This window comes from Mustela nivalis (genome assembly GCF_964662115.1).
Source record: "Mustela nivalis genome assembly, chromosome: 1".
NCBI lineage: Eukaryota > Metazoa > Chordata > Mammalia > Carnivora > Mustelidae > Mustela > Mustela nivalis.
This window is the reverse complement of record NC_139020.1, coordinates 51,909,825-51,920,110: the sequence shown is the minus strand read 5'-3', so window position 1 is coordinate 51,920,110 and position 10,286 is coordinate 51,909,825.

Genomic DNA, 10,286 nt, shown 5'->3' with positions numbered 1-10,286 from the left:
TAGTCTTAAGAAAACTAAACAAAAGCAAAGGGGTACAAGGAAACTTTGGAAGTGTTGGATATGTCTATTCCCTCGATTGTGGTAGTGGCATTGTGTGTGCTTGTGTAGTCCAAACTCATCAAATTGTACACATTGAATATATGCAGAACTCTTACATCAATTATACCTCAATAACTGTTTTTTTAATGAATTAGAAAAATAATATGTTGTCAGTAAAGTTATGGAAATTATTCAGTTACACTGAAAATCAAAGAAATGCATATTAAAAGATTTATCTATTAAATTGGAAAAATTTTTTAGTATTAAATTCTAAATGTTTATAGAAGAGCATTATCCTGCACAGCTGATGGGAACATAAGTTGGAACTTTAGTTCTGGAGAAGTTGGACAGTGTACATAGGGATATTTTCAAATTTTCTACTCTTTAATTCTTCAATGTCATTTCTCAGAATGAACATTAATAAAATAGTGATGTGGCAAACAATTGTGTATAATATGCTCAGTTTAAATATTCAACAAATGTTAGCTATTAAAATGAATCATGGTGCATACATGGAATATACCGCATTTAAAAAGTATTATGTTGGCTATTTCATTTTATTTCTTTTTTTAAAAAGATTTATTTAATCTATTTTTAGAAAGAGAGTGAGTGGGGAGGGACAGAGGGATAGAATCGTAAAGCAGGCTCTCCATGAGCATGGAGCCTGATGTGGGGCTCAATCTCATGACCTGTGAGATCATGACCTGAGCCCAAAATCATGAGTTGGACACCTGACCGAGCCACCCAGGTGCCCCTCATTCTATTCCTTTTTATTATTACTATTTTCACTCAGTCCTATGTTTATAAGATCCTTTTGTGTGACTATGTGAACATTAAATCTGTTCCATCTTACTGTTGCCAATGTTCCATAAGGGTACATTTTCCATATTTATATCTGTTTCCTCTCCCAATAGTGGATGCCAGATAGCCTCTAATTACCTGCTAAATTGAATAATCCTGTGATAGTAGTCCTTTTATAAATCCCCTCTTATGGAATTTTATAAGACTTTGAGATATAAAGGACTGGGAATTGAATAGCTGATGTGATAAGGTATGCATATACTTAATATGGCTAGACAGAGTCAGGTTGTGATATTCTTTCTACTGTAAGAAATTCCCTATATTGGGGGCACCTGGGTGGCTCAGTGGGTTAAGCCGCTGCCTTCAGCTCAGGTCATGAACCCAGGGTCCTGGGATGGAGTCCCGCATTGGGCTCTCTGCTCAGCGGGGAGCCTGCTTCCCTCTCTCTCTCTCTCTGCCTGCCTCTCCATCTACTTGTGATTTCTCTCTGTCAAATAAATAAATAAATAAAATCTTAAAAAAAAAAAAAAGAAAGAAAGTCCCTATATCCATGCTTCCTTTCCACTTCCTGCATTATTCAGAGTACTTATTTTTGGAAGTCTGAGAGACTTAAAATGTTATTTCATTGTTCTTTTAATTTGCATTTCAATGATTAATAATGAGTTTGAACATCTTTTTTCTATGTTGTCAGCTTTTGGGTTTCCTCTTTTGAATTGCATCTTCATATCCTTCATCTGTTTTAGTGATTCTGTGATTTTTGTTGATTTAGATAAGTTTGCAGTACATTTTAAATACCAATTCCTCATATGTTTAGAATTTGAGTATCTTCCTCCATTCATTCTTCTTGTAATTATCTTTTTCATCATCTTTTATCTTACAGAATTCCTTATTTTTAATTTAATGTAGAAGTCACTTTTTCTTTACAGTTTGTTTTTGAACTTCCATTTAAAAAATTCTTTCCAATCTCTAACTCTACATTTTATAATAATTATATATTATATTTAATTATATAATTATTATTAATTATATAATCAAATTATATAATTAATATATTTATAATATAATATTATATAATATTAACATATTATAATATTATAATATGTTAATATTATAATATTATATTATAAATATATTAATTGTATAATTAATTATATAATAATTATATTATGATACCTTTTCGTATAGATTTTTAATCCATATATATTTCATCTTTTTATGTGGTGTGGGGTATACATTTAGTTTTACTGTTCTCCATACAATAAGCCAGACTTTCAACACCATCTTTGGTAGGCAACCTTTCAAATGGCTTCAAATGACCCTACTTCGTGTCACTCAATGTTTGTATAATCTCCTTCAATTGAGAATGAGCTGTATCTGGTAACTTGCTTCCAATCAACAGAATATGGCTAGTGATGGGATGTCACTTCCAAGGTTAGGTGATAAAAGACTGTGACTTCTGTCTTTTTTTGCCCTCTCCTTTTTGCTTTTCTCACTCTGGGGCAACAAGCTGCCATGTTGTGAGCTGCCCTACAGAGAAGTCTCCATGAGAAGTGACTGACATCTCTGGCCAACAGTGAGTAGGACTTGTGCATTGTCAACAGCCCCCAAAATGACCTTGAAGTGGATCTGAGGCCTGCCATGGCCAGATGGATGAACATGGAAGCAGACTGATCCCCAGTGGAGTCTTTTCTTTCCTTCTTTTTTTTTTTTTTTTTTTTTTTTAAGATTTTTTTATTTATTTGAGAGAGAGCACACAGAGGGAGAGGGGGAAATGGACTCTGTTGAGCAGGTATCTCAACCAGATCACGACCTGAGCCGAAAGCAGACACTTAACTGATAGAGGCACCCAGGCACCCTTCCCCAGTGGAGTCTTACAATGACTATAGCCTTGGCTAATACTTTATTTGTAGTCTTATGAGAGAGAGAAACTGAGTGAAAAAATGCAACAAGACTGGGCTCCTGATACTTAGAAACTGTAAAGCAGTAAATGTTTATTATCTTAAGTCACTAATGTTAGAGCAATTTGTTATGTAACAATAGACTCCAGCATACCATTGACTAGATCTAATCTGTCCCTAATTGAATGAGTTTAAACTTATCATTGATTAGTTAATTTCACTCCTTTTTTGTTGCTATAGCTTTGCCATATGCCCATATTTAATAGAGTGGGTTCCTTTGCTTACCTTCTTTTTCTTTAAAGAATTAAGAAATATTTTAAATTGAATAAAAATGAAAACACAACATATCCACATTTATGGACTGTAACTTATGTGCCTTATAGTGTATTCCATATATTTAAATGTTTATACTAGGAAACAAAAAAGATCTCAAGTCAATGATCAATTATTCCACCTTGTAAAGGTAAGAAAGGAGGAGAAAATTAAACCCAAGTCTCATAGAAAGATAGAATAAAGATAATTGCAGAGATTGGTAAAACAGAAAATAGATGTTTGATAGAGAAAAATCAATAAAAGCAAAATCTAATTTTCTCTGAAAATGCCAATAACATTGGTAAAATTCTAAACTGGTGTAAACAGACATTTTCTATCGAGGGCCAAATGTTAAATATGTTAAGTTTTACTGGCAATAGGTCTCTGTTACAAATGTTCCTCTCTGTTGACCTCTCATAAAAGCAAGTATAAACTATTTGAAAATGAATGTGTACAGGTGAATTCTAATAAAACTGTTCATTGACAGTGAAGTTTGAATTTCATATAATTTTGCAATATCATGGAATAGTTTTTAACTTTTGATTTTTTTCCCAAATATTTAGAGGTGTAAAAGCCATTCTTAGCTTGTGGGTTATAAAAAATAATAAGACAAATTTGTCCACTGATTATAGTTCACCATTCATTGCCTAAAAAGACTAACCACAATGAAAAGAGAAGGCCATTGGGACGCCTGGTTGGCTCAGTTGGTTAAGCAGCTGCCTTCGGCTCAGGTCATGATCCCAGTGTCCTGGGATGGAGTCTCACATCGGGCTCCTTGCTTGGCAGGGAGCCTGCTTCTCCCTCTGCCTCTGCCTCTGCCTCTGCCTGCCTCTCTGTCTGCTTATGCTCGCCCGCTCTCTCTCCCTCTCTCCCTGACAAAGAAATAAATAAAATCTTAAAAAAAAGAAAAGAAAAGAAAATAGAAGGCCATGTTATTGGCATCAAGAATGAAAGAGTATGCTAACTAACACAGGCCTTTAAAACTTAAAAGAACAATGAGTATATACTATGGAAAAATTTATTTACTAAACTTGTTGAAGCAAGTCATAATTTTTGGAAGATACAAATTATAAAACTGACAGAAGAACTAAAAAATTTTAATACACCTCATGTACCAAACATATTACCTCAAGCTAATTTTGACAGGTTTATTTTTAAAATTTATATAGAAATTAAAATATCCTAGAATAGACAAAACAATTTATAGAGAAAAACAAGGTTGGAGGACTCATGAAATGTTTCTGGTCACCAATTGCAGTATATGTGTAGGTGGGAGGAGGAGTCCCCCACATCACCAGACACTTCTATGGGACACTACCTGTGTGTCCTACTGCTCAACTCAATTCTGACACGATCTTCCCAAGGATAGCATCAGATTCTACAGGTTAAGGGCTTAGACTTCACCCCTCTGTCCCACTTTGTCTCTCAGAAGTTCAAGTTGTCACCTGAGCTTCTGAACAATAGGCTGTAGGTTGGAATTTCCAAGGACCATCTCACTGGGTTCAATTAATTTGCTGGAGAGGCTCACAGAACTCAGAAAAGCATCCTACTTACTAGATCACTGGATTATTATGAAAGGATATGATTCAGGAATAGCCAGATGGGAGAGATGCATAAGGCAAGGTATGGGAAAAGGTCATGTGACTTTCATGCCTTGAGGTGTGCCCCATTCTCCCCAAATCTTCACATGTTCTCTGAACTCTGTCCTATGGGTCTTATGGTGGCTTCATTACAGTCATGATTGATAAAATTATTTGTTGTTGGTGATTTAACTCAGTCTTTAGCTCCTCTCCCTTCCCAGAAAGTGGTGGTGGGATGAGACTGAAAGTCCAGTTACAAGGTTGGCTCCCTTAACAAATAGCAACCCCCATCGTAAAGGAATTTCCAAAAGACACCTAATTAACTAAACTCAGTTATGGTCGAAAGGAGCTTGAATAAATAATAAGACACACATTTCACTTTTATGGCTCTGAAGTGATTTCAGGAACTGAGAACAAGAGACCAACCGTCATAATGAAAGGTGCTCCCTGTCACTCCTAAGGCTGAGGAATCTTCAAGGATTTTAGGAGCTCTGTGCCAGAAATGGGGAGGAACACAAAATACATATTTCGTGTTATATATCACAATATTATGACACATAATACCTGATTTGAAGACTTAAACATTAATGCTATAATAATTAAAGGACAAATATAGATGAATTGAACAGAACAGGGAGTCCAAAGACAGATCCATACATATATAGTAAACTGATTTTTGAGAAATGTCCTAGGGCAATTCAATGAAGGAAAGGGGATTCTTTTTAAAAAAGTAATTCTGGGAGCACCTGGGTGGCTCAGTTATTTAAGCACCTGACTCTGGTTTCCTCTCAGGTCATGATCTCAGGGTCATGAGATAGAGCTCCACATTGGGCTCTGTGCTCAGTGCAGAGTCAGCTTCAGATTCTTTCTCTTCCTATGCCCTTATCTCTACTCACGCTCTCTCTCTGGAATAAATAAATTAAAAATAGTAATTCTGAAACATTTGAATATCTTTATTGGGAAAAAAAAATACCCTTACCCTTTACCTCATACCATTCACAAAAATTAATTTGAATTGAGCATAGGCTTAAATGTAAGAGTTAAAACTATACAATTTCAAGTGGGGGGTTGGAAAGAGGGTAAATATTTACTTTGTAGGACGCAAAAAGCACAAACCATAAAGGGCATAAAGATAAATTGGATTTTAATTTAAAAAAACCCTTGGTCTTCAAAAGGCATTACTAAAAAAGGAAAGATAATATTCCTAATGCATTTATCTGGCAAAGAACTTGTGTAAAGAACATGTAAAGAATTCTCAAAACTTAGTGCTAAGGAAGCAATCTAATAAAAATGTAGACGAAGTATTTAAATGGTCATTTCATGAAAGAGGATACATAAATGACCAAAATACATATGCAGAGATGCTCAGCTTCCTTAACCATTAGGATAATGCAAATTTAAACCATAATGAAATACCATTGTTTGGGAGGAAAATTTTTGCTCTACCTTTCTTAATTCTTTATCTTTTCCAATAATCAAATTAACACAGGACAGATGAACAAGAGGAAAACAAGTTTAATTACAAATGTGCAGGGGTCCTTTCAAAATATGAGACCCACAGACAGTCAGGTAATTGAAGGTTATGTGCCATTCTGAGCTAAGAAGTGGGTGGGACTTCAAAGTGAAGGAAGACAATTCACTGGAAAATGGGAGGAGCAAATGTTTAGTAAGCAAATGTGTGCTCTCATGCTGAGACAATAGGCACAGAGAATATTTTGATTTCCAGGGCTTTCTGAGCTATTCTTCTTCCCCCTTAGGAGCTTACTACACCTAGCCCATACTCTTTTTACTTACCTCTGGGGATAGTTCTTCTTGAAACAGGTCCCCCATCTAAATTCTTTTATGGGGGTAAGGAAGGGTAAAAGTTTTCCTTGAGTCTGTTGGGTCCTGATTGCCTTCAGCTCAAAATAGTCCTCATGCCAAAGTGGCACAATTTAGGGATTCTTGTTCTGAACTCCTTCACCATTATAAACACTCTAACAGAGCTATAATTAAAAATTCTAATAAAAGTAAGGTTAGTTATGATATGGACAAACTGGAACTCTTGTACACTTCTGATGGGAATGGGAAATGGCACAAGAACTTGGGAAGACTATTTGATAGTTTCCTTATAAAATTTTACATATCATACTATCCTGCGATTCCACAATAAAGCATATCATCACACAAAGACTTGTACATCAATGTCCATAGCAGTTTTATTCAAAATAGTCCTCCAAATGAGAAATACTTAAATGTCTATCACCATTAAATGGGTAATTAAAATGTAGTACATATAAACTAGGATACTACTCAACAGTAAAAAAGTACGAGGCTACTGATACAGGCTATAACATGTATGAATTTCAAAAGTATGCTCAGTAAAGGACTCAGATCAAATGTACACTACAAAATTTCATTTACATGAGATTCTAGAAAATGTGAACAGATTTACAATGACAGAAAGTAGATCATTGTTTTTTCTGGCATCCTGAGATGATGAAGGGAATTGACTGGAAATAAGCATGAGAAGATTCTTTTAAGAAAATGAAGTATTCTGTGTCTTGATTTGGTAATGGTTTTACGAATGTATATAACATTCAAAAATTCATTGAATTATGCTCTTTCAGTGAGTTCAGGTTATTGTATACAAATTATGCAGTAATAAGTTTGATTGGAAATAATGTTTGGGAAAAAATTTAAATGTCTAGTAGTAAGGGAATTTAAGTATATCTTGGTATATTCAACTACATGTTTGATCATTATTTGGCTTTGGAGTTTTGTCTAGGAAAAATTTATTCCACTGTAAAATTAAATTAAAATATGTAGAATAATTCAACAAAATGTATAAAGGAAAAGTTACTAATCTCTTAAAGAAAAGATCCAGAAGGATATGATAATGATAAATCTGATGGACCACTAGAAAAAATGGTTAAGTATTGGAAAAATCATTTTAATGGCATACTCTTAATAGTGCAGTTTCAGGTGAGTAAACAAGTGGCACTTAAACATATATGATATTTCCACATATTATTTTCCATTTTTATTACAATCCTGAGAAATTGATACATTTTTGCTTTTTACAGGTGAAGCATGAAAAACTAGACTTAGTAACTTTTCTCTGAATTGCTGCCGCTTTTATACATTTCTAGTTGGAGAGTCAATTGCTACAATTTTTTTTGAAAGTTGTTTTTAAAGAACTATATATTTACATAAAATAAAACACCTACTCCTTTGCTTTGCAATGTCACCTTCCATAAATCTCTATAAACATGAATGTTTTGAGGATAAATATGCATGGATATTTATTGCAACATTGCTTATAATGATGAAATGATTGGAATTAACCTGAATGTTCAAAAGGAAGTATTGGCATAGTGTACATGTATCTTCAATTTCACTTAATAAATGTGGTGCACTCATACTGTGAAATATTATATTGTTATTAAGATATGAATTAGTTCTATATAGGTATATGTATATAATATATGCATGTGTGTGCATACAGATTATATAGAATTTGCAAATAATGAGGATGTACTGGGCATAGTCTATTTGCAGACCATCTGTATTTCCAAATTTTCCTTCTTTCCAAAATTCATTTCTAACACTCAGATCAATACTCATGACACTTTCACAGTCATTTGTGGACATGTATGTGTTCAAAATGGCAGAAAATTTGAATTGCCCTCTGCACACTTTTCTAGTTGACATTGAATACAAAGATAGTTCTGCCTGCTTGTTTAAACTTCTTGTTTAAACTAAACACTGTAAACAAGTGTTCTTCTTGTGGTTTATTTAGTGCCATGTTTTTTTGAATTTTTGTGCCATATGTTGGTGATTTTGTTCTTTAAAATGGCTCTCAAATATAGTGGAGAAGTGTTGTGTAGCATTCCCAGATGCAAGAAGTTTGAGATGTATCTTATGGAAAAAGTATGTTAAAAGTATGTATGTGCTTTGGTGAGTGCTGTGAAGTATGTAAACCTGGTGATTCACAGACCTGTACCCCTGGGGATAAAAATATATGTTTATAAAAAATAAAAAATTATATTTAAAAAAAAAAGTATGTATGTTCAATAGGCTTCTTTTAGGCATGAGTTTTAGTACTGTTGTCTGTGAGTTCAATGGTAATTCATCACAAATATATATTAACTAAGGTGGCTTGAAACAGAAACACATATAAAACAAGGTTATATACTGTTCGGTTGATGAAAATTTTGTGGCTAGAGGCTTTCAGGAACATAACCCTGTGTTTCACTTAGAACAATGATTCAGTTTTTGTTAATGCAGTGCTCAGGTGACTCTATAGAATGTAACTGCCATGAACAATGAGAATGCATTGAAATATATATGTATATATTTCAGGTATATACATATATATCTGAAATGTTGACTAAAATGTATTTGTGAGAAAAGCAAATACAATCAATTCTTTCATTTCCAGTAGAAATACACAATTTCTACCAGTGTTGTTTATGTATTTGTATATATTTGTAAAACCATAAAAAAGAGCATGGGAAGATATGCATGGAGATATTAATATCTCTGAGCAATGAGAATGGAGTAGGTGAGGGGAGATTAACTTTTAAAAAAAGATACACCTTTTTGTAAATTTTCTTATCGCATATTACTTTTGCTAAAAAAATAAATGCAGGAAATGAAAAAGAAATAACTTGTCCAAGGTCTGAGAATTAATAACTAAAAGCAATATGACTTTTATTTCTGTCATTAATTTTTGATTCCTAATCCAGGGTTCTTTTCACCATATCGTGTTGTCATTAATGTTAATATATGTGTGGATTGTACTGACAATGATATGTAAATAAAACTAACAAAAAATATTGTTATATTCTGATGTTCATAAGATGATTTTTTAGATATGCTTATAAAAGGGAATTTTGTGAGTTGTAAGTAGTGTTATATAGTCATTCATTTATTTTTCCTCTTTAAAGTTAAATGTGAAATAATAGAAACAATTTATCAGGGAAAATCTGAGAAGGGTAATGTGTCATCATTATATAGATTTTGAAAAATTTCTTGTCCCTATGTGTAATACCCTGGACTAATCAGTATAATAATTTATAATGACTACCTCTTATTGAGTACTTGTTGAGTACTTATTAAGGGAGCTACTTGACATATATAATTCCCTAATACTTCAGATGCCAATTTAAGCTTCATTTCCTTTGAATTTTCTTCTTTATATTTTAATGAAGGAGGCCTGCTCCCATTTAGTGCCTTAGAGGAGATATGAAGAAAGCCAGAAGGTAAAAACAGATTTTTATGTTCCATTAAGTCAAAGCCTTCAGGAAGATTTAGGTACTTTTCAAACTGTCTAAATCAGGAGGCTTGTGGTGGGCCATGTCAGATACTGTTAATTTTCCCCAGTATTTCTTCTCCTCTCTTTCCACAGCAATAGTTCCACTTCTAGTTCTAGAAAAATAAATTCATTTCCTAGCCCTTTTTGCAAACCAGGTGTGGACATGGAAATAAATTTTGTCTAAGGTACTGTAAGCAAAGTATCATCTAACAAATTTGGGGACTTTCCTTCAAAGTAGGTCTTCGTGTACCCTTGACCTCTGTTTACTTTGTCTCTTCTGTCTTCCTGACACTCGGAATGTAGCCACAGTGACTGAAGCCAGTCCAGCCATCAGAGACAATGAGTTAATCTTGGTGA